The sequence below is a fragment of the Ips typographus genome, linkage group LG12 (assembly GCF_016097725.1).
Source record: "Ips typographus isolate SLU linkage group LG12, UJ_Ityp_2.0, whole genome shotgun sequence".
In the NCBI taxonomy this organism is placed as follows: Eukaryota; Metazoa; Arthropoda; class Insecta; order Coleoptera; family Curculionidae; genus Ips; species Ips typographus.
Genome location: NC_138433.1, coordinates 6571267 through 6598015, shown reverse-complemented (window position 1 = coordinate 6598015; position 26749 = coordinate 6571267). Strand labels below are relative to the sequence as shown.

The 26749-nt window shown below is 37.6% G+C and overlaps 1 long non-coding RNA gene across 1 annotated transcript in view; it reads left to right on the top strand.

Annotated features, from left to right (window-relative positions):
- LOC145736752 (uncharacterized) overlaps positions 1-25382 on the top strand; it is a 200977-nt gene extending 175595 nt beyond the window's left edge. The window contains exon 2 of the long non-coding RNA XR_014180092.1: positions 24509-25382. This is a non-coding gene — a long non-coding RNA (uncharacterized LOC145736752). The remainder of the gene's footprint in view (positions 1-24508) is intronic.
- Positions 25383-26749: the final 1367 nt, after the last annotated feature.

Sequence of the window (26749 nt, the reverse complement as noted above, 5' to 3'; positions counted from 1 at the left end):
AGATTAATACAGCCAGATCTCATCACCTTCCTTATAACCGCCAACTGCTGGCCTATGGTCTAGTCTCATCTTCATTCGGTTGTTGTTTAGTTTAAACTTATCTCTCTCAAATTAATGAATTGTGCTTGATCCCTTCTTTGATGAACAACGGTCACACCGTTTAACCCATTCTTTCCATCCTTCCTGAAGTTAATCCAATAAAATCGATCTCTTATTCTAGCCAAAGTCTGGTTTACTCCAAAGTGTCCTCCTTCCCGACTGTCATGTAGTTCTCGCAGCACACTATCTTTGCAGGAATTGGACACTATTGTTTGGTAAAAAAAAGCGTTTGCCGTCTGGACTTTCCCATTTGCGAGTAATTAAGTCATCTCGCAGTCGAAGCGAATTCCACTGCAACCAGTAACCCCACTGTTGGTCCATATCTGGAAATCTGTTGCCTATCTGGTTTCAAATTCTTCTCCAACCATTTTCTGATTACTTTCAAATCAGGGTCTGAGTGCAGACATTTTATTATGTCTTTTTTAGAAACGCTGTTATTCACTGCAGTTCTCTTTGTAGTCTCTTTGTCTGTCACTTTCGCGATTTGATCAATACTCTAAACATCATTAATTTTTCCTTTCCGGTGCCGTAAGTCACAATGAAAAGCTTGACGTTTCCCTACATATCAGGGTAATTGTCCTTCTGGATTCTTCATTTCCTGATCGAGCGGAACATTTAGGTTTATTAATGATTATAAATCGAAAGTACGGTTTGTACAACGACTTATCTATTTAAACTATTTTAAATAACTGAAATTAACCAGAGTTAGTCAATACATACAGTCCTTTAACCAGGTCATTAGATTAGTTGCTGTTGTAATTATTGCGCTTGTATTTGGAGGACTCTAACGCAACTAAGGGAGTTGCTTTTAATAACTCTTTATCCACGGTAGGATTGAGTGGAAAGCGATGATGGAGTGGCCTATGTCTAGCAGTGGACGTTCTAAGGGCTGGTTTATCATGTCATAACTTGACTAGCTTGGTTATACACAGCATCTTTTGCGTGATATACGCTTTGTTGGATTTTAATCACACGAAATTTATTTAATTATTAAAATTCATTTGTAATTAAACTTTTGATTTAGTAACTAGTCCGGTATTATAATAAGCATTTTTTAGGGCACTTTGGATGGGCTGTAGTTCTTTAGACTAACTCAAAACTTTTGTTTTAGTGTGGCCTCATTACTTATCGGAAGGCTTAACCCAGTCATCAGAGAAGCCTAATGTTTCTTCTGGACTGGACATTTCTTAATGTAAACGCAGTGAGTTTAGGAAAAAGCTAAGTCAGATCAGGTGGTTAGTGACCAATATTTGATAGGGTTTCTATAGTCTTGCCGTTGGTTAGGTTAGGTTATAATAATAAACGGCCAACTGGATTCATTGAGCGTATTACTTGGAGGTGGTTGTGATTATTACCTTTGTTGTATTTTTACCTTGAATGCATACATGTCTAAAGCTGTGCGCTTGGAACATAGTCAAGTGAAGTGCCAAATACTATCTTTGGGGGTTCCAGTTCACCTCTTCTGAGCTGGTGGCGCCTACCCATTCCACTCTACGGGATATCAACACTGATCGAGGACTAATTTCCACACAATTAAGAACTCCACTTAATGTTGAGCTTGCTCTGACCTGACCGACAATTTTTGACTATAAGATTATTTGAAACATTTAATTACCTTCAATCTAGTCTCTTTTACTCTTACTCTTTCTTACCTTTCTCAACTTATTTTTAAGGAAGTTTGTGGAAATTTAGCCATTTCATAAGTAGAGCAACTTTTATATTAGCGGAGGGATTGCGGCAAAAGGTACCAACGAGTAAATTCAGTGATTCAAAAACAATTGGAATTTTTCTCCACCATTTATTACTACAACACTACATTTGAAAATCTTGGATGGCACCAGATGGTAGTGGACGCACAATTGCCTGAAGATCTTACTCAACTCATATTACAGGGAGCTTTTATGACCTCACCGAAGTGCAGCCTTTTAAACAATATCAAAGCGATAGTTTCTGGTACTGTTAGTTTTGGTAAGTTATCACTCTATGTTTAATACATTTTTTTATATTCGAGTTCATTTTTTAGAAACTAAAAACTTAACCTCGGTTGGTTTAAGTGATCAAGACGTGGCCGAAGTGGTTGTTTATACAGACTTGGTATTTTATGTAGTGCAACAAATTAGCGATAGATGGATCGGAAATAAGGGGACAGATCTAAGGTATTTGATTGAGGTAAAACTTGCTGGGGACATGAAAAAAGATGTTAAGTGTTTTTGAAACATGTTTGTAACCTAAATGTAAGTTTTTGTTGAGAAGTTCCTTTAAGAATATAGAAAGTGAAATAGATGATGTTGCACCAACTAACTTGTGGAATTTTGACGAGATCAACGTGAGATATAATGGCGGCAAGTAAAGAGTTCTTGTTAAGAAAGGATCCAAATATTCAGAACATTTATTTCTATAATGTTTAGCGGAAAGGTTGCAAGAGAGTTATTGTGGAGTACATGGAAAAACAATGGCCCCAACGGCTATCGATACAACGCCACTGCATCTGGATGTTTGCGAATATATTCAACAATGATGCGAATATATTCAACGATTGGATCGAATATCAGATGAGACCAAGGCTTAAAAAGTTTCAGGGCAAAAAGGTTTTTCTTTGTGACAATAATTTGTCTGCCTCGGAATAGCACAAATTTAACACAGCCACTTGACTTGGCATTTTTTTCGTCCTCTGGAAATTGCGTGGAGAAAAGTCTTGTCCGACTGGAAAGATACCGCAGCAGGAACGAGAAACACAAATATTCAGAAAGGACATTTTTCACCACTGTTGGCAAAGATGATATCAGACGTGTTTAAGCGCAATATGGAACAAGTATGGAGGAAGCTGGGTCTTATTCCCGTGGTCTGGAGAGAGCGGCGAGTCTAGAGAGAGGAGGTGGGATATAGTCAAGCCCAATGGCTGGTCACGACGAGAGTACGTCAGAGCGGTGCAGCTTCACATCAACAACCTTCAGTCTAAAGGTTTATCATACTCACGGCTTATGAGGTATCGCGTCTCGAACTCGAAAGCATCCTGTATATTGTCACGTTTAGGGGTGCGTAGTGAGGGATGGTAGAGAAACAACTCTGGTCACAGGTAAGCCTCGTTTATTGTAAAAGTGGTAAAAATAAGGAATACAGTGGGGTGAATCTTACCCCCAGATTAGAAGGGCCAATACTGCCGTATTCACCGGCGTCTTCATGAAACTACGGGAATGGCGAGTCTATTTCAGCCTTTCAGCTACACCGTAAAGGGGGACGACCGACCCGGAGACCATTGACCTCCCCCTGAGGATGACCCCAGAGATCGGTGCCTTAGCCGAGCTACTGTGCATCTTTTATATTCGTCAGCGACCTCATTACGCTAACATTGCTGACTGTGCTGGTTACTGGGTGTGCACCGTAACTACTAACACGGGTGTGACTGCAAAAATGCTCCGTTGTGCACAGTGAGAGTATACGCCGTCACAACAAGATTGCTGAAAAGATCATCATAAAAAAACACGCGAGAGCTAAAGGATGAGGATGATGGACGATGCAAGAAGGCTGTGTACGTGAGCGCTGTCTTCAGAGAGGCAGCTGCGTCGCAATAGCGTGGCCGGGTCTTGGTAATCGAGTCAATAACAGTCGCCCCAAGATCATATTGCCCAGAAGTAACGAGCACGTCATTCCAAGGCTCGAGATTAAGTGACAATGAAGAGTGTAATACACAGGCAGAGTAATACACAACGTCAAGTTTCCTCGCACCCTCTCGCGACACTCAAGGGGCGAGGAGTGCCGGATCGCAGTTCTACATACTGATACGACCGGTTAACAAATTTATGTGACTACTCGGTCAGTGGATGTCGGTTTATCGCTGATTCTACCATAGCAGCTGGCTGTTCACCAGAAATGGCCGTAATATTATCCTGCAGCCTTAGCTTGCTTTTTTACTAACATCTTTAACTCAAAGAATACATAAAAATTGAAGTTTATTTATTAGTTTGCCAGCAGTGTCAATTTAAAAAAGAAGGTTAAATAAAAAAGGTTTAGTAGTAAAACCAATTATAACAAATGAAATGAATTCTCGTTGTTAGGTATGCTGATCGGAACACAAAGTGAGCCAGATGAAGTATGTTAAAACAATAATTATAAAAACTCAAATACATTATATTTATTAATTTACTTTAACAATTGCTCAAAATGAGGACTATTTAACCTCATTGATTCAGTTATAAAAAAAACACATTAAATGTAGCAAAAGCTCGGAAACGGTAAAAGATAAAGTCGTATTAATAAAAAATGGTTAGAAACAGATTGCGATTCTAACTTTATAAGAATATACCTACAGGGTTTTTTTTATTTAAAATAAAAAGGGTGATGTGATGATACTTTTTAATACAAGCGGCAAAGCAGCAATGTCGAAACTATTTTAGATCGTTAGTAAAATTCCAAAAATATATTAACCAATGCCAGATAGATACTCGATTGATACTAAGAACATTTTTTTAGGGTTCAGCAAAATTTCTTTCAAGCGAAGCAAATTTTAACTTTATTTAAAGAACACGTTTATTTTTTAATCCCAACGGTCAATTTCGCACATGTGCTGCAATAAAACTTATCTGTTGCTTCACCATTTGAAATGGTTACAGTTTACGGGGTTCTTTTAGTGACGTGAGACTTTGAATAAACTCAAAAAACTTTATTCAATACCTAGTTACACTACAATTTACAACACTAGAAATCATTTTTAAACCACTAAAGTCATGTTTACCACTCTTCACTACTTCGCTTTTTTGCTTCGCTTCGCACCGCTGTAATTCCACAACTCGTTCACTACTGAACTGAACTCTCCGTCCGGTCGGCTCGTTTATATATGTGCGATTTATGCTTCCAGAAAGTCTAAAACGTCCTTCTTAAACGACCACTAAAGGTTTATGATGTCTCGAATGTTCTAGCCAACATTTCCTTAATGATACCGGGATGTGTCCAAGTAGATGTTTGGGGACTTGTAGTTCACATGGTAATATGGATTTTAGCCCTTATTTTTAGCGCTAGAGGGTTTAAACTTCGTATTAGGGGGTAAGCTTGGGACTCCCCTGGGTCGATGTTGCCAAGTAGTTCACTTTTTCCCTAAATTTAGGGAAATCCTATATGGTGACCCCTAGTTTTTCCCTACATTTCAGGAAATATTTATCTGCTTTTGTGGCCTTTGTAATAGTGCCCCCCTCTTTAAAAGCTCCCGGATAGCGTCATTCTGAACGTTCCACGATGGCGGATTTTTTCCTCTGTATGGACTTAGTCTCTCCACATGAACTACCTTCGGTTTGGATCGTGATGACAGTTGAGTTCGGTAGATTAGGTTGTTTATTTTCTTCACTATCTTGTATGGTCCTTCCCAGGGTCGTTGCAATTTTTGACTTCAATGTTTCTCTTAGATTAATACAGCCAGACCTTATCACCTTCCTTATAACCGCCAACAGCTGGCCTATGGTCTAGTCTCATCTTCATTCGGTCGTCGTTTAGTTTAAACTTATCTCTCTCAAATTAATGAATTGTGCTTGATCCCATCTTTAATGAACACCGGTCACACCGTTTAAACCATTCCTCAACGTCCTTTCTGAAGTTAATCCAGTAAAATCGATCTCTTATTCTAGACAAAGTCTGGTTTACTCCAAAGTGTCCTCCTTCCCGACTGTCATGTAGTTTTCGCAGCACATTATCTTTCCAGGAATTGGGCACTATTGTTTGGTAAACAAATCGTTTGCAGTCTGCACTTTCCCATTTGCGAGTAATTAAGTCATCTCGCAGTAGAAGCGAATTCCACTGCAACCAGTAACCCGTTACTCTTGGTCCATATCTGGAAATCTGTTGCCAATCTGGTTTCAAATTCTTCTTCAACCATTTTCTGATTACTTTCAAATCAGGGTCTGACTGAGACCATTTATTATATCCTTTTTAGAAATGCTGTTATTCACTGCAGTTCTCTTTGTAGCTTTTTTGTCTGTCACTTTAGCGATTTAATCAATACTCTAAACATCATGAATTTTTTCTTTTCGGTGCCAAGTCACAATGAAAAGCTTGACGTTTCTCTACTCAAGGGAGTGGATAACTCTGATGATGCGAAAGAACATTTTGTCAAAGCGTCAAGAAACCGTCTGTTTAGGGGCTAACGACGGAATGAATTACTATACCGGAATAATGTGTATGAATGGCCGTCTATAAGCGCACATCCATTGGCATTGGAAATTATAATTCTAGAGATAACAATAAACGTAATGTGTGACTATCTGGGGGCTCGTTTAGTGGACCTACTCAGTGTAGGTGAACTAGCTGGAGGAGTTGTAGTAGTAACGAATACAGACATAGCAAATGCTGAACTATACGTACTATCTGAAATGACTAAGGCCTAAGTCTACGTAGAAATAACTTTTAATACAGTGAAATTGTTGGAAAAATTTATCCAGCGTCAATTTGTGACTAACCAGAAAGTTATGTTATGGGGCAGCCGTAAAAATTGACTTCTATAATCGCACGCTTGAACGTCGAACTTGAATTTGCTGCTAACACTTCTTTAAAATTTAGCTAATTTCGTTTTGTTATCAAATTTTTCTACTTGTATTAATGACTCCCAAGCCTCAGGAAGGTCTCAAGCCCAAAGCAGTCAGGAATCAAGACCGAGTCTAAGTTAATGGTGTGGCGACTACCTCAATGTTATTTTAACTTATTAGAAATTATTGCGAAATTGCATTTTTGTTAATGAGCAGTGATGCAAAAATCCCATCACACAAAAATGCCGGTGTGACCGACTTGCTTTATTGCACTCATCTCGTCGCATCGCCGCGAAGGTGTCGATAAGAAAACTGCTGATTGATGAATTTTAATGTTTTTTTTTTTTTTTTCTAAATGCACATGATAATTTACCTACATGGAATAACAAGTCGAAATATTGTATTGGCTAAGGATAATTAAATTTGATTTTACGATGGAAAAAATGACAACTGATTTAAAAAGTGACAGAAGTTTTTTTTTTTTTTGAATACGAATGGTAAATGATACATTTGTAATAAAGTATTTCTGAAGTGATATTTAACACATTCAACACACATACTACTCGAATAAGACGATAAGACCCACACATCATGATAATGTGGCTTTATTTTTAATTTATTTCAGCTGAATTTTATTACGTTAAATAATTAAGGTAAAAAACGCTAGCTGAGCGTAATACCTTATTACGTAAGTGGCACATAGAGTTTGTTTCTTTAACCGACCCATTGTAATGAGTTTTATGAGTACTAAAGTTTCAACTTACATGCAGTTGAACTATTTTTGGTGCATCTGTACGAAGATGTCCCCCCAGCTCAGGATTCATAATTAAATAAAATAATTATTGAATTGCCAATGAAAAAATATTGGTATCTTTTATAAAGGAGTAATTTAAATACTCAAGAATTCAACAGGAAAAACAGTATAATTCAATGTTGGTAGGAGTATTAGCTCTCAAAGTAGTTGTTTCTGATTTTTCCCTTCTCAGTTGAGAAGTTTCTGATACAGAAAGGTCTGTACATGTTGATAAATATTTGTTTTAGTGCCACACAGCAATACTGTTTGCTGTTATCGATGTTAGGGCTGTGCATGAATTTTTCTTAAGGAACAAACCAAAAATACTCGTTGAATGCGAAACTAATAGCGGGCTGAAAAGTATGCTAAACCATATACATACGTTTATTAAGTTTTGAAAATTGGGTCTTTGAAGCAAATTGATACTAGACTTCTTTAAACTCGGATATAAAAAGGTCCATACGAAGTAGCTAAACTTGTCAACATTTTCAGGCAACGGAGATTCCTATTCCTGACAGCAACCGGTTATACGTTATCCTGGAAATTTGCGTATTAGTTGCTTTAATCGTTTGCCTTAATTCAGTTTATAGGATCGTCTCATTACGATGTACAATAAATTGTACAGATTTCTAGCATACTGACTACGACTACTTTTTGAAATAAATATTGAACTGCTGAATAATTCAGAGTTACAAGTTACAAGCCCGATAAAGTCAAAATGCTCATAATTAAGTTAAGAAAAATGATTTACTTTTATTTGCTTAAATGAATTATCCTACAGTAGGATATATTTCGTTTTTGTGCACATGAAAAAATGCGATATATAGGTACGTAAGTACCTAACCAATTGATTAGATAATTCTTTTCTTATGCTGCAGGCAGATGGTGATGACTTTGTTATTTAAGTCTTCGTGGTAACGACGCGTCTAAAAAACTGCGTATGGATAAATATCATTGTAATTTAATTTTGACATGCAAATTTTTAGCATATGAGAATAATTAAGAAAAATGGCCATTGTTATTATAAAGTTAAAAAGTGTACACTTGAGTTTTATATCGTGATTTTTCATTATATGAGTCGATGGATTAATTGAAGACTTTACTAAATAAAACTGGGCTAAATACTTATTGAACATTGACAAGTAAAGACTGTATTGCACGGTCAAGAAGTCAAGATACTACTTATTACCTATTCTGATTTTTATACTATTTGGAAAATAGTAAGACAGATACATGGTATATTATGAATTATACTATGTATCTGAAATATACTATGTGTGACACTGTTCTACGCCCATTTGGGTTTTGAATAAATAAACAGTATCTATCTATCTATCTATCTACTACACGAAGTAAAGGGTTACAAAAATACATCAGCTCCTGGACTAAAACAAAAGCGAACATCGCTGCTTATTTCTACTTCGTCCGGCTGATAATCCGAATGATGACACCCTTTAGCGTTGACTCAGCTTTGTAAGGCAAAGTGAAACTAAGACAGACAATGCAAATTTGTGGTAATGCAATAATTAGAGTTTTTTTTAATACGCCAGAAAGGATTTAAGTTAATTATTTAATACCTACTTGCATTTACATACTAATGGCATATTTTTATTTTTACAGAAATCAATGAAGGAAAAGCATTTGATTGAGGATATTACATCCAATTTTTGATAAAACAAACTTTTCCTAAAGGATTGGAAGTTAGTTAGAAACGGTTTATGTTTCTGTATTTTTTGAAACTTGAACACTTGTCATATTAGGTTATCAGAGAAATGTTTTCCCAACAGTTAATGAGTGCACCATGCTTAAAACCATGGAATTCGCTGGTTTAGCCAATTCGGAATAATATCTCAATGAGACCAGACATTGTTCAGTACAGACCGAGTAATGCATAAAATGCAAAATGCAATTAAAGCATAATGTTCAAACAAAGTAACAATTATAATGTATAATAAAGCTCCACATATTGAGCTGTGTACTTATTTTTACAGAACCCAAGGATTTTATTCTTTTATCTGCGTCTGAATTTTTATTGCGCAAATTCCGAAAATTCAAGAACAGATATCAGTTTAATTTTCCGATGTTAAATAATGGTTAAATAAATGATTGAATTTAAGCATGTTTAATATTTTTCTTTTATAGGCGCCTACCTATAATTATGTATAAAGATAAACCACTGATGGTTAAAAAGAGAGTATATTTTTGTCTGTACAATAATGCGGTAATAGACGTATTACCTTAGGCATATAAGTTGTTTATGCATTTTTGCGAGGAAAGCAGCTAATTCGCGAGCGATGAGAAATGAATGTGTCGCTGCGCGCATAAATAAATGACTAATTTAAATAGTCCGAGTTAGGAAGACGGTTTACATTATGTGCATATTGATTTTCATTACGTGATTTTTGAATCAACCGAATCATTCCCAATACACGCATACTTATATACCGAATGCTACGTTTCACCAGTTTCGGGTACCAGTAGTACCCCAAACACAACAAAGGGTTTGAACATCAGAAGTGAATTCTGCTGGCGCATCTTCTGGAGGTGCGTTTGGACCACAAACTTATGGGACCACCTGAATCCCACGCAAATCAGGTTGTCCGCAATCCGGCACTGTGCCCAAATCCGGATAACCAGGCGCAAGTGCGAGCAGGGGGGCCCATTAATCCTCAAACTAGAGATGATCTAGAGCAAGCGGTAGCACAGCCGTTTGTTGCTCAGTTAGAGCCTTTTGGAAATATAGGGCCATATTCTGCTTATCAGCAGCAATAAGGTCTACTTATCGATTATTCTTATTGGAAATTGTACGTTAATGTTTACGAGAATAATCTAGTCATGAAATTTAATCCAATTATTTTTTAGCGCTATGAACTAATAAGGTGCGATAAAAAATGTCTCGCTGAGGAGGCGAATATTCCTGACACGACGCTCCGACAATCTTGTTGGTTGATGACGAACGACTAACATAACAAATAAAATAATGATAACAGTAAACGACCGTTCAAGTTGTTTACATGACTAATTTTGTTCGCGCGGTACATACACGGGAAATTAGATCCCAATCCTTGCTTTACAGCATTAGGGAAATAAATTTCACACGTTCCATTTTTTATTTTTTAGGAATGGAAAATGGATCGTACATACTAACACATAAATAAGAGCTACAAATGATGCTAAAATTAATTTAGTTATAAGACATGATATTGTATATTAAGCCTTAAGTAGCACATATTAACCTTTGTTCTTATATTTCATGTAACACTGAGGAATATACAGTGCGTTTTTTTTAACGCGCAACATAGGATTTCACGTGTTAAATTTTTAAGCCCATGTTAGACCATGTTATTTTGGAACTACAAGTATAAAACTTGACGGGTGGCTGTTTCGTACCCTGAAGCTTAAGTAAGTTTACCAATTCGGCCTAAAAAGTGTTAAAAAGCTTGCAAAAAATCATCTTTTTTCGAAAAGGTTTTATCGTTTCATACTCCCTGTATGCATTGTTGTTCTTTGTTGTTTTTGATACTGGCACGGCAGGTAGCAGGTAAAATTTGGCGTAGAAAGTAAAACAGGGTGATCATTAACTTTATATCAAGAAATTTAAGAACAAAAGAAGTCTTTTTATAAGTGAATTGTTCAAAGTGACCTCCGTTTGAAGCCAAACAGTATTCCAAACAATCATAAAATGCCCTTTTGACGTTCAAAAGATGTCGGGTCGTGATGCAGTCAAAATATGTCACTTTACCTGCTACCTGCCCTGCCAGTATAAAAACAACAAGGAACAACAATGCATACAGGGAGTATGGAACGATAAAATCTTTTCGAAAAAAAATGATTTTTTTCCAGTTTTTAATCACTTTTTAGACCAAATTGGTAGACTTACTTAAGCTTCAGGGTACTAAAGACACACAAGTCAAGTTATAGACTTGTAGTTCCAAAATAAAATGGTCTAACATGGGCTTAAAAATTTAACACGTAAAATCCTATGTTGCGCGTTAAAAAAAACGCACTGTATGAGAATGAAGCCAAAGCAGACTATGATGAGCCATTATTGTTGATGGGCCTGTACATTGATACTGAGGTCCAAGCTAGCCGAATCATCGATTGAATAATCGACCCACACCACAAACATTTATGGAACAGTGATCATAATGGTGTTCGGTGATGTGAGATGCGAAGTTTGGCTCATAGGACTAAGCCTCTATTGAACTTTTCTCAGTGTTGCAGTATTTTTGTTGTTCTGCCATTGCCAGAACCGAATAGATTTAGGGTAAATAAAAGTGCATAATATTGTTTATGTATAGTTACTGGAGAGGAAAGATTTTATTAGGTTTCTTGTTAGAATAAGTACTAACTTATTATTAAGATATGATTGTAAGCTTAACTGAGTACTATGGAATACTCACATATGTAAACCTACTAACCATTTATTATAATGTCTTCGTATGTACATATGTAATTTTTAAATTTGTGTTAGGCTAAACGATATATTTTTACTATTGTTAAAATTTTTAATTATTGTTCATATAAAACTGGGGACCAGTTTTTCTGGGGCGGAGGCATATGTCACGAATGGAAAATCCATTAATTCAAAAGATGGACTTATTGACTTAAAAACATAAGAATATTCGAGGATTGCGAAATATTAAGCGCACGAGGCAAGGTCGCACCATGATGCACCGAGTGTATCATGCACCGGGTGCACCATATCAGTGATGAGTCACCGCCACCTGCTTTGCAGGAATATGAAAAATAGGCGACGAACAATAACAAACTACGTCAGCCGATCAATCGGGTATAAAACACGCCGATTTCAGCAGTATGGGGGGAGTGTGAACCAATCGACAGTAGTGCGACCAGCTGACCCAAGAAGTCGAAATGTCGACTCTCCTCGGCGAAGAAGATCAAGTTAAGTAGTCCATTCTCCAGAATTGTTCCAACACGAAAGTGACCAAGCCAGCCGCCAGAAAATGCTAAGTCCTTAGCTTATCAGTCTATGTAAGTACAATTGTTAAATTGTCAACTTTTAGTGTGTTTATGACCATATTCAACTTTGAGCTTGAATAATTTATTTACATCTTACAGCCTGACTATGTTGGTTGACGGTCCGACACGGGTTACTCCTACGTCCTCAACCACAATTGACTATGTGGTCTCAAATGTTGTGGAGGGGGTGACGTGTGGAGTTTTTGACCCTCATTTGTCGGATCACAGGGCTGTGTTGGCTGTGTTTCCTTTAGACTGCCGCCCATCTGGGGGGATCACTCTTGGTAGAATCTACAGTGGTCGCAATTTCCGGCGCTTTCGCCAACTCTGTGGGACCTTTGGCTGGAGTATTGTAGCGCATAGCCGGGACCCTCTAAGCGCGTTTCATGCAGCTCTGGTTGAGCTTGTGGATACTTCTTTCCCACTTCAGCGCATAAGACCAAAGCGCCGTTGTCGGGGGAGATGGCTTACCTTGGGCATTCGCACCTCAGCATCGAATCTTAGGTTCCTGAATGTTCTGAGAAGGGCTTTTCCGGGCAGTGAAAGCATACAGTTATACTATTGCTCGTATAGGCGAGTATACAGATCTGTAATACGCAGTGCCAAAAGAATCTATTATTCTCAGCGTCTTATCGCTTGCAAAAATAGACAACGGGAGTCATGGTCTATTGTTAATGAAATCAATAATAGAACTTCACCATCAACCAATGTTAACATTGATAGGAATTTATTGAATGACTATTACTGCTCGGTGGGTCCTAATTTGACTTGTGGTTTACCTTCTGGGGCGGATCCGCTCTCGTATTTGCCGTCTGTTGTTATTCGGAATCCATTGGCCGTGTTTTCGCCCACAACTGTTTGTGAGGTGATGGAGATGATTGCTTCTCTGAAGAATAAAAATTCATCTAATGATGATGGAATTTCAGCTAAAATCCTCTTTAACTTGCCGGACGCTGCTATCATTTCGTTGTCGAATTCAATAAACAGCTCTTTTTTATCCGGATCTTTTCCTGCATCTTTCAAATCAGCTAAAGTTATTCCCCTCTACAAGGGTGGTGATGTCACTTGCCCATCTAACTACAGACCGATATCCCTTTTGTCCACTCTCTCTAAGCTGATTGAGAAATTGGTTAAACGCAGAACTCTTTCCTATCTGTCACTAAATAATTTGCTTTCTACTAGTCAGTATGGTTTTCAGTCGAACAGAAACACTTCAGACGCAATGTTCAACCTTTTGTCTGAAGCAATGAACGCGTTAAACCGGAGATTCGTCTCAGCCGCCGTCTTTTGCGATCTAACTAAGGCATTTGACTGCGTCAGCCATGAGATTCTGATCAGAAAGCTTGTGGCGTATGGATTCTGCGGGACGGCTCTGGATTGGTTCCGCGACTACTTGTCTGGACGGTCTCAGTTGGTGCATGTTGGTGGCCTGTCGTTTAATTGTGGTGATGTCACTTGTGGCGTTCCGCAGGGCTCGGTATTGGGTCCTGTTCTGTTTTTAATTTATATCAACGACATGACTAATTTGGACACCGCGGGATCGTTCACTTTGTTTGCTGATGATACTTCTGTTCTGTGGCGCAATGCGGACTCCGTGGGTCTCTTGCGTGACATTTCGGACGATCTGGATAAGATTAAGTTGTGGTGCGACGCAAATCGGCTTTGTTTGAACATGTCAAAGTCCCATTTGATGGCGTTCAACTGTGTTGTTGATGATTTGCCGATGGGCGGGGCTGCAATCGCGTCTGTAGAGGACGTTCGTTTTCTCGGTCTGAGTGTGGATAGAAACTTTAAATTTCATTGTCATATCGAACGTCTCAATAAAAAGTTGGCGCTCGGTTGTTACTGTGTTCGAACTGCGCGCAGGGAGTTGGGCATTGATGTCGCCCGCACAGTATATTTCTCTCTAGTCGAATCTCTCTCTAGGGCTCTTGTTCTGGAGCTTTATTTCATTCAGTTTTTGTACTGCAAAAGAGGGCTGTTCGTTTCTTGTCTGGCGCTCATCCGAGAGCTCACTGCCGGCCTTTTTTTCTGTCACACAGAATTCTCACCCTGCCTTCATTGTTTATTCTGGAGACTGCGTGTGTCATTCACAAACATAGATTCCGCTTTCCTGATTACCGTGGGAGGATGGCCACACGTGGGTCTAACAATATCCCTCTGCCGATACCTCGTTCTGCTCTTGTCAAGGGTTCTCTTATTTATAATGGGGTCAAGATCTATAATAGGGTGGATCAGCAGATCAGGCTGCTGACTGATATCCGGTTTTTTCGTGGGCGTCTAAAGCGGCTCCTCCTTGAGCGGGCAGTTTATTCGGTTGACGAGTTTCTCCAGTAGGGCTACATGTATATTTGTTTAAAATGTTTATTGTGGGTTTGTTTTAGTTACCGGTTTATTTGTGCTGTTTTATGTATACTATTTATTATTTTACTTATTGTATTTATTTATCTATAACCGCTTTGTCGATAAAGCTTATTAGTTTTGGACAATAAAGCACATTTATCTATCTATCTATCTTATCTATTGTGCAGACCCATTTGTGTATACTATATTTAATAGATTTAAGTGTTTAATAGAAAACTCAGTGTTTGATTCCATCCTTAAAACTGAGATCCCGGCGCGACGTTTAACGTCGTGAGTCAGTTTAATTAATGAATCCAGAAGGGCTCATAAATTAAACGTGACAATATAGAACATATTAGTCATTACGGTATTTGAGATAACAGTTCAGTTGCAATTCACAGCTTTCGACTTGACACTCCTAATGAAAGTTTTCCACAGACATCCCAGAAGACATAATATGGATAGCTTTATTATACCAGGTGTCCAAGAGCACCCTGGACATAGGAGATTAACATGGGAAAACGGTTTTGATTTTTTTGCGCCTGTACGGTTGATTTGGTTGAAAAATCGTATTAATGAAAGTTGTAGTACCTATAACGGACTAGTTTTTTTTATTTTTTTCGGATCTCTAACTTGAGCCCTTTCGTCATAAAACATGAACAAAAATGAGAAAATTTAAACTTTTGGCCTGCACTGTATAGGCGGTTGTCGGGCAACGGGTAAACATTTCATTGTTGCTGGTACGGTTGCTCGACAACCGCTTATACAGTGCAGGTAAAAAGTTTAAATTTTCGCATTTTTGTTCGTGTTTTACTACGAAAGGGCTCAAGTTAGAGATCTGAAAATATACTGTAAATACAGAAAATTAGTCCGTGATAGGTACTACAACTTTCATTAATACGATTTTTCAATCAAATCAACCGTACAGGCGCAAAAAAATCAAAACCGTTTTCCCATGTTAATCTCCTATATCCAGGGTGCTCTTGGACACCTGGTATACGGAAAGCAGATTTTACAGGACTTTTTTATTATAACAACGTGGCTATCTATAAATCCTAACTAGAATTAATAAAATAAAATAAAAAGCAACCGTGGCACTAGTGATGTGCAGAACGAACCTAAAAACTTAGTCCCATTACACTAGACCAGTCAAGTACGGGTGTCTGCAATGTATTGTGGAGTTTGATGAATAGCAATAGTTGGAATTAAATGTTGTCCGCCATCAAATAGTTTCCGCTGGAGATGCTGATTTTATTGAATGGGATGGTATAATTGATAAATTGGATGAAACGTAAATTCAATTTAATGGTGTTACGTACGAAATAGAGTTTTCGTCCGTTAACTCGTTTCATTTGTGTTTTTAATGTACATGGGCCTAGTTACACTAGTAGACCGATTCCGATCGCTTAAATCCTCCAATTGCACATTTTGTTGTAAATGTGGGTGCGTGACCTGGTAAGTTATCAGGTGCCGTAGTCACGTGATTGGTTTCGATTTTTATCGGGGAAGCGTCGGTTTGTGGTCGTGTTTCTTTGTGTCAGGTGCCATGTGCCTATTTAATCACCCCACTTTGTGATATCGGTCTCTTTACCACTACAGCACTCGAACTGCCGACATCTGATCTTTTTTCTGAGCGGTGTGGCGCGTGTGAATTTTTAATCCGTGATCATCTGGCCGAATTACAGCATTGTGTTCGGGCCAACCGGATATTCAGAGATTTTTCCAACCGGATATTCAGAGATTTTTCCAACCGGGGATTCAGAGACTTTTCCAACCGGAATTTCAAGGACTTTCCGACCGGAATTTCAAGGGCTTTCCGACCAAAGATCCAAGGGTTTTCCCGACCAAATAACATTTCAATCGGGGATTGAATCAGCCTGACTGGGACTGCTTTGTCCAGAGTTTTCCGGACCAACCCACGTGTTGGAAAAGCCGACCACCGGTCACAGAGTCTCAAAAGGTCAGAGTCGAACCACTACAATTCCTCACTTGATTTAGTTTTATTCAATTTTATTTTATTTTTATTTTTAAGTTATATTAGTTTGCTCTAAACAACTTCAACACTTGTCATCACCTCTGGTCACCTTTTTGGTTGCCGGAACAAGTGTTGAAGCTGTTTGTTCGTTTTCCCTGGTGTTCTGCTGTTTTCTGCCTTAGGTACCTGTCACCAGTCTCTGGACCCCATTTCCTACCTGGAAATCAGCGGTGGCCACTACTGACTACTGGGAAGAGGATACTGGAGGTTCCAGGACCCAAACATCGTCTTAAGAACTGGTAAGGGCAGTTAGAGACAGTTTGGCACTGGGAAAACTTTTCCTGTTTTTTTTAAATTTCAAATTTAACTTTTCTTGTTTTTTTTTCATTTGTTTTACATTTAACTTCCATTTTGTTTTCTTTTATTCTAATTTAAATTCTTTCAATAATTTGTTTCTCGGCAACTTTTGTAAATTTTGTAAATTTTTGTAAAGTTGTAAACATTGTAGTTTGTTTGTAAAATTTTAATTTGTAATATACACGTGTACATATACAACGAGTGGTTCGTTTGATTTCCTGCGGTATATCCAAGTGTGTTCATCTATAGCTAGTTATGAACTCATGCAATTAATCCACGACCTTGAGCTATCTAATTAAAAAATGTTGAAATCTCATTAACGTGAGGTTTCATCATAACAAATTGGCGACCAACGTGAAGGGCCTTTTTGATTTTTAGTGGATTGAGCACGCTTGGATTGTGGGTTATCAGACTGCCTTGTTTGTGCATGTGTATTTTTGCATGGCTACAATATTTACTTAGTTTTTTCACGGTGCCAGACGTGTTGATAGTATAAGATATTTATTCTTAAATTAAAGAGTGTCAAGTTTGGAATTGCTGGTTTATCGTATTATCGTTGCATTTTTACCTTTTGCTTTGCTTGTGACCGTGCCAATCTATTTTTAGACCGAAGTTTCAGGTTTGCCCCGTTATCTTAAGTTTTTTTTTATAGTTTTACCTATAACATTGTGGTTCGGTTTTGCAGTTAAAAGTGCGAATTAATTTTCTCTTTTGGTAGAGATTTTATTTGTACTGATTTGGACAATTTTAATTTTCCTTAATTTGATTAAGTGTTTAATTATTGATTGACTGATTTATTTAATCAGTTTTGAGTAACTTGGATCACAGGTAGTGATCAAGTTTTTGATTGTTGTCCAAGTCAGTTGTTTTTGTTGCACTTCAGCTGTAGAATTTATATATCACTTGTGTTTATTTAGTTTTTGGGGTTAAACTGGAAATTTTAATAATGGCTCTACAAATTAATGCCTTGCAAGCCCATGAGCTGGATTATGAAATTTCTATCAGATCTATGAAGCCATTGGGTACTGTTGATCAGAGACGTAAAATTTTGAGGGGACTGTTGGCTCAAGAAAATGCCAATCGAAGTATTTGTCAAGTGTCGAACCCATTTGAATTTGATTTTGATGAAAAGGAGCTGGCGTTATCTATTGCATCAATTAAGGTTAAAATAGTAGGTTTTACCGGTACATCTAGTGATCCTTCATACAAAAACATTTCAACTCGGCTCTGGCATGTCTCAGGCCGACTTAATCGTATGAATCATACTTCTGATGAGGAAACTCAAAGGAAGAATGATTTATATGTTGAGATATTAACTTTGAAAGATGATCTCGATGCTAAAGTTTTTCCAGCTGCTTCAACTCCTCTTGACCCAAATTTGGGTTCTGTCAGTTTTAATGCTAATGCAGTTAATCAGGTTGTTAGCAAGTCTGTGCCTGTACATAAATGGGGACTGCAAAAGTTTACTGGCGAGGGTTCATTAATGGCTTTTCTTGAAAAGGTAGAAACCTTTAGAATGTCTCGTGGCTGCTCAACAGATGAGGTTTTTGCTTCTGCTGGAGACCTTTTTGATTCGCAAGCTTGGACTTGGTGGTATAATCATCATAAAAAGGGGCGTTTTATTGATTGGGATGATTTAGGGGGTAAATTAAAAGAGACTTTTTTGCGTGACCACTATGATAGAAACTTATTAGAAGAAATCAAAGCTAGGAAACAAATCCCTAAAGAACCAGTTTGTTTATTTATTAGTTCTATGGAGGGTCTTTTCAATCGATTAACTGAGGCTCCTTCTGAAAAAGAAGTTGTAGACATTATCAGAGAAAATTTAATGCCGGATTATGTTAGGACTTTGGCATTGCATGACATAACCGCTGTCAGTGACTTGACTTCTTTGTGTAAACGAATAGAGAACAGTCTCTATGTTTCAAATCAGTACCGACCAACTACACATAGAGGTAATTTAATGGAACCTGATCTTAGTAGGCCAGGCTTTTCTGGAAATATTAGTTCTGTTTCCTCCAGTGTGGTTTGTTGGAATTGTAGGAAACGCGGTCATATAAACACTGAATGTACAGCCGAAAGGAGTTTGTATTGCTACAGTTGTGGTAAAGAAAATTTTACGAAGTCCAACTGTCCTAATTGTTCAAAAAACGTCACAAGACCTGGCAGGAAGACCAACAATCCTTCTGTCAGGTCGACAAAAAATTCTCAAAAGAAAGAGAACAAAAAAGGCAGTCAGTAGTGACTGATCTTTTGGATTGGCATAAATGGTTGGACCAAGTGAAATTTTTTATGTCTGAAAAAGTTCCTATTGTTGGTGATAGTCAAGTTACTGAAGACGGTGCGTTGTCTTTGTCCGCGAAAATTTCCGTTAACCCTGTTTGTGCTAAAAAATCGTTTGTTGACCGTTTATATTTAAATGTTAGAATTTCTGATTGTTCGTTTTTGGCTTTGATCGATAGTGGTAGTTCTATCTCTATTTTGGGTTTTGATGGTCTGCAGATACTTAAAGACGTAGACTTATGTTTGACCGAAGATTCGTCATTTCACGTCACTACTGCTGACGGAAACTTACAGAGTGTGTCAGGATATTTTTGGGCTCCTATAACTTTAGGTAATGTTACCAGACTTTTGAAAATTTTAGTTATTCCTTCTTTAAAACATGAGTTGATTTTGGGCATTGATTTTCTTAAAGCATTTAATATTCAGTTAAATTTTAGAAACCTGTCATATCAATCAATCTTTAATTCGGTGTCTGTTATAAATAAGATTCAGTCTGCTGAAGAGTTAACTTTGACACAGACTGAAGAACTTAATAAGATCAAGGATCTGTATAAAACTATTGCACCAAAAAATAAATTGGGTTTAACCCATTTAATTAAACATACCATTAACACCGGTAATGAAAAGCCTGTCAAACAGAGACAATACCCATTATCATATGCAATGCAAAAGTGTCTTAACGAGCAGGTGGATGAAATGAAAGAGCTTGGTATAATAGAACCTTCTAATTCACCTTGGTGTTCGCCTATGTGGCTTGTCAAAAAAAGTTATGGCTCATTTAGAGTGTGCTTGGATGCCCGGAAGCTTAACTCTGTTAGTATTCCTGGTGCATATCCAATGCCTCTTATTGATTCTATTGTCACCAAGGTTCGAGATGCGAAATTCCTGTCTTCAATTGATTTAAAGCAAGCTTTTCATCAAATTCCACTTGATGACACTTCAAAATAGAAAACCGCTTTTGCAGTGCATGGTAGAGGGCTTTTCCATTATAAAGTTTTACCTTTTGGATTGAATGATAGTGCCCAAAGTATGTGTCGATTAATGGACATGGTTATAGGACCGGCTTTAGAGCCTTATGTATTTTATTATCTTGATGACATTATTATTGTCACACCTGACTTTGACACACACTGTGAGATTTTGAAAAAACTATTTATGCGTCTTAAGGATGCTGGTTTGACTATTAATTTGGACAAAAGTCAATTTTGTAGGTCGTCTCACAAATTTTTAGGTTATATTGTTGATCGTGATGGGCTTAGGACCAACCCTGATAAAGTTTCTGCTATTTTGGATTACCCTGTTCCTAAAAATACTACGCAAATTCGTAGACTTGTCGGTTTGATAGGTTATTATCGTAGGTTTCTTAAGGATTTTTCGTCCCTATGTAGTCCAATTACAGATCTTTTGAAAGGGCGTAAAAAAGGTCAACCTATTGTTTGGACCCCTGAAGCAAGCATTGCTTTTGCTAAAATTAAAGAGGCACTTACTACTGCTCCTGTTCTTGCCAGTCCTGATTATAGCAAGCCTTTTAGTTTAATGTGTGATGCTTCTGACACAGGAGTTGGCTGTGTGTTGTATCAAGAGGAGGACGGTTTGGAACACCCTATTGCCTATGCGAGTAGAACTTTGAACAAATGTCAACGTAAATATACAACCACTGAAAAGGAATTGTTAGCTGTTTTGTTTGGCATTGGAAAATTCCGATATTATTTGGAAGGGACACATTTTACGGTCCATACTGATCATTCCTCTTTAGTTTGGTTGAATAACATGAAAAATCCTTCTGCTCGTATAGCTAGATGGATTGTTAAGTTATTTCAGTATTCATTTAATATCGTGCATAGAAAGGGTGTTGCCAATACTGTAGCTGATGCTCTTTCGAGAAGTTTGGAAGATGTTGCAGTTTTAAATTTGACCAATCTAATTTTGGATAAATGGTATCGTGACATGTTAGTGAAAGTTCAAGAATCACCTGATAAATTTCCGACTTTTAAGGTGAAAAATAACTGTCTTTATAAACATGTATTTTCTAAGTACAACTTGGATGGCAATGTTTCCAATTGGAAAATTGTTGTACCTACGGCTCATAGACAGGAAATTCTTGAAAAGTTTCACGATCATGAAACAGCCGGTCATTTAGGCATCTCTAAAACGTTGTCTAGGGTTGCTGAACTGTATTATTGGGCAAATATGCGAGATTCTGTTTACCGTTATGTTAGAAAATGCACTATTTGCGCTGCTAGTAAATCTAGTCATTTACCCCAGGCAGGTCTTATGGGTCAATACCGAAAAGTTAATTTTCCTTTCCAGTTATTGTCAGCTGATCTTATTGGTCCTTATCCAAGATCAAAATCGGGAAACCAGTACGTTCTTGTTGTGGTGGATTGGTTCACTAAATTTGTACTTGTGCACCCTATGGCGAAGGCGACTTCTAAGGCCATAGTTAAGTTCATAGAAAATCAAGTTTTTCTTTTGTTTGGGGTTTGCCAAATTTTCTCTTGTGACAATGGTAGTCAGTTTACTAGCAAGGATTTTAAAAATCTCATGACTAAGTATAATGTCCAGAAAATTTGGTATAACGCTAGATATCATGCACAAGTGAACCATACTGAAAGAGTCAACCAAGTGATAATCACTGCAATAAGATCCTACATTCATGAAAATCACAGGGATTGGGATAAATCTATTTTCCAAGTTGCCCAGGCTATTAGACTGGCTAAACATGAAATTACTGGTTTCTCTCCTGCATTTTTAAACTTTGGCAGGAATATACCTGTTGATGGTTCATTTTATGGTTTAATTAGTGATAATGCTGACAATAAGGTGGAAATTTCTGATAAAGTGCATAACCCCAATACAGTTCAGGAATTACCTAACATCTATGAAGAAGTTCGGAAACGACTTCATTAAATCTTACATTCAAAGTAAACAACGTTATGATTTTCGAAAGAGAGATGTCAAGTATCATCACAGTATCATGTTGGAGATCAGGTCTGGAAGAAAAATTATGTTTTATCTAAAGCAGTAGACGGTTTTGCTGCCAAGTTGGCACCTAGGTACATTCCGTGTACTATTTCTAAAGTCCTCTCTAATTTAGTATACCGTTTAGTTGACAGGGATGGAAATAATTTGGGAGATTGGCATGTATCCGACATTAAACCGGATGTGACTTTAAGTGACGAGTCTGAGCATTCTGATGCTCATTCGTCTGACTGATTATTGAGATTTAGTTTTTGTTAGGATTGTCTCTAACTTTGTATGCAATTCCGTTGGTTTAATAGGTGTACACGAATTGAGTCGGTCGTATGTTTTCTAATTTATTGAATCCATAATGAACAAGTTTTTGTTTTCTTGTTTTGGTGATAATGACATTTGTTACCTAACATCTTTTTCAATAAGTGTCATTATTAAGGGACAGTGGCGGGTACTTATATACTCAATTGTTTAATTGAAAGATTCTGTGGATACCGTATTACCCAGAATAACACATTTTAACATCGTGTATCATTTTTAATTTAATTTAATTTGACTTGTTTATTATTGGATTTAATTTTTCTCGATTGTGACTTTAATTGATTGATTTTCCCGCTTTGGATACTCCCCTTTATTTGTTTGTTCTGGAATGAGTGTTACCGTGTGGTCAGGGTTCCTGGAATGATTTGGGAGTATCAGGGAGTATATTTTTCCTCAATTGTGACTTTATTGATTTTTCCCGCTTTGGATACTCCTCTTAGTTTTTTGTTCAGGAACGAGTGTTACCGTGTGGTCAGGGTTCTTGGGACGATTTAGGAGTGTCAGGGAGTCAATTTTTCTTTTGCTCGATTGTGTCAATTGTTTTTTCCCCGCAACTTGTATGCGTTAATGTTTAATCTTGCGTACATGTAGGGAATTTCGTTTTTTTTTCTATTCTCTATTTTGTCTTGTTGTCAGTTTTGACAATTTACCTGATTTTGACTTTTACCGGATTTGACTTTGTAACCACTTTGCTTTGTTGTAAAGGGCTGAGCGGAATTGGGTGCCGCCATGGTCACTTAACCTCTACGGTTTTTGGGAGGGTAGTTCATGGGGGGAAAGTCTTAGAGTCCCTGTAAGTACCTTAATGGCCCTGGAGTACGGGGACTTTCTACTGTGTTCGACCTCAGCCCCAATTGCTTGGTTGAGTGGGATTTGGCGTCAGTGGTTTCGTTCGGAACACCCCAGTAGATTTAATTTTTTTTGTGTGGTTACTAATACACTAACCGTTCGGTGTATTTTTCGGGTTTTCTAGAGAGGGTTCCTATCAAAAACCTTTCCTTTTGTTGGTGGACGATTGTCTTCTCTTTCCTGTTAGTTTTCTTTATTTCATTTCCACCTGCCAGGTGATTTGTTTTGGTTTCTCTTTCTGTGGTTTTCCTGAGCGTTGAGTCCTGTCTCTGTTTATCTCTTCCGAGACCAATGAATGAGGTTTCCTCTCACATAACGAGGTTTACGCAACGTTGGTTTCATGTTCAACCCCGTTTTAATTTTCTGGACTTAAACCGGTTAGAGATTTGTAGGGTCATGACGACTTCTCCTGGGAATATTGTTTGAGTGGGAGACTGGAGCGAGTCAACTGGTACCTTGTGTTTTTTTTTCTCCTCTTCAGAGCTACTTCACAGCTGTGATGAGCTTCATTTTCGTTTGAAAGGTTGTATGCCTCCTTCAAATGGTATACTGGCGCCCATCATTTGTTTTCTTGATTTTGGTGGTTTATCGTCTTTTGGTTTGCTTTTCTTCAGGTCAGTTTCGAGGTGCTTTTTCACTTAAAAAAAAATTGAACAAGTTTAATTTTTTTTTGGTTACTTAGGGGAGTGTGTTACGTACGAAATAGAGTTTTCGTCCGTTAACTCGTTTGATTTGTGTTTTTAATGTACATGGGCCTAGTTACACTAGTAGACCGATTCCGATCGCTTAAATCCTCCAATTGCACTTTGTGCACATTTTGTTGTAAATGTGGGTGCGTGACCTGGTAAGTTATCAGGTGCCGTAGTCACGTGATTGGTTTCGATTTTTGTCGGGGAAGCGTCGGTTTGTGGTCGTGTTTCTTTGTGTCAGGTGCCATGTGCCTATTTAATCACCCCACTTTGTGATATCGGTCTCTTTACCACTACAGCACTCGAACTGCCGAGATCTGATCTTTTTTCTGAGCGGTGTGGCGCGTGTGAATTTTTAATCCGTGATCATCTGGCCGAATTACGGCATTGTGTTCGGCCCAACCGGATATTCAGAGATTTTTCCAACCGGATATTCAGAGACTTTTCCAACCGGAATTTCAAGGACTTTCCGACCGGAATTTCAAGGGCTTTCCGACCAAAGATCCAAGGGTTTTCCCGACCAAATAACATTTCAATCGGGGATTGAATCAGCCTGACTGGGACTGCTTTGTCCAGAGTTTTCCGGACCAACCCACGTGTTGGAAAAGCCGACCACCGGCCACAGAGTCTCAAAAGGTCAGAGTCGAACCACCACAATTCCTCACTTGATTTAGTTTTATTCAATTTTATTTTATTTTTATTTTTAAGTTATATTAGTTTGCTCTAAACAACTTCAACACTTGTCATCACCTCTGGTCACCTTTTTGGTTGCCGGAACAAGTGTTGAAGCTGTTTGTTCGTTTTCCCTGGTGTTCTGCTGTTTTCTGCCTTAGGTACCTGTCACCAGTCTCTGGACCCCATTTCCTACCTGGAAATCAGCGGTGGCCACTACTGACTACTGGGAAGAGGATACTGGAGGTTCCAGGACCCAAACATCGTCTTAAGAACTGGTAAGGGCAGTTAGAGACAGTTTGGCACTGGGAAAACTTTTCCTGTTTTTTTTAAATTTCAAATTTAACTTTTCTTGTTTTTTTTTTCATTTGTTTTAAATTTAACTTCCATTTTGTTTTCTTTTATTCTAATTTAAATTCTTTCAATAATTTGTTTCTCGGCAACTTTTGTAAATTTTGTAAATTTTTGTAAAGTTGTAAACATTGTAGTTTGTTTGTAAAATTTTAATTTGTAATATACACGTGTACATATACAACGAGTGGTTCGTTTGATTTCCTGCGGTATATCCAAGTGTGTTCATCTATAGCTAGTTATGAACTCATGCAATTAATCCACGACCTTGAGCTATCTAATTAAAAAATGTTGAAATCTCATTAACGTGAGGTTTCATCATAACAATGGATGCCCACACTCATAACCCTAGTCCCCATTACTGTAACCCAACATTCTGAATAATGAAGCTCCATTAAATATACCATTTTATACCAAACGAAACGTAAAAAGCGAAACAGGTTTAGAAACAGATAGTTTAACAACATGGTTATTCACTCTGTAATGAGAAACGGCGGCAGAACTGAAGCTGCTATAGAACTTACTGTGTAGTCATACAGGTATAAAAATACTAACTGGAAAAGTACACTCGTGAGTTGGTTTGGATCTGAAACAGATTAGCCTGTTTTTCGGTGCCGGTGTTTCGATGGTACATTTTCATCCATAAAAATGTCCAATTTAGAAAAATGGGTACATTGTTCAGTCGAAATAAGACAATTATTAAGATTTTTGATAAGGGATATTTTATCGTAAGTATTAGAGTTAAGTATTTTATCAACGTACAAGTAACTCTTTTATTAAAATGTTATTAAGAAAGTGTAATCTATTATCAAAAAAAAAAATCGAAAAATTTTACCTCCCACTAACAAAAAAGCAAATTAAATTAGTGTAACTATGGTTTCAAGAGAAACTACTTCTGAATTAGAGCAGTAAGGCTACCTTATTCTCCATTTCACGTATCGTCTCTTGGAACGAACATTCCACCCTTTCGACAATTCCGCCAAAATTGGAATGGTTTCAGGCATTAAATGCATACAATTTTCTGTAATTTCCAACTCGACCAAGCAATGCAATGCGACAAATCGAATTTCCAAGCTGAAATTCCACATTTTTAAAAGATACTACTTTATCTCCTTTCATAAACCACATCTTCAATTGATTACGGAAAACTGGACTATAGTTGTTGTGATCAACTGTTCATTGTGTTAAAACACATCAATACATCTGCAATACTGTTTAGTATAGTACTGGTAAACAGTACAAACCATCCTTAAAGCCAATCCAATTTTTTCAGACAAATGATAGAAGGTAATGAGTTTTGCGGTGTGATTCGCAGACCCCAAACCTGAATCGAAAAAGCCCAATTTTTTTATTCAATTTCAAAGCATTTTGGATAGTTGAATTGAAACTTTATTATGGACTCACAAAAAAGAAGAACCACTAGTGCTTGACTACAGTACATGAAAAAAGGTATACGAACGTAGGCCTCTCTCGTCTTCAGATGTTTTCCTTTAAACATATAACATAAACATAAAAATATAAAGAACGCTGATACTGTGTTTGGTTTTGGTAT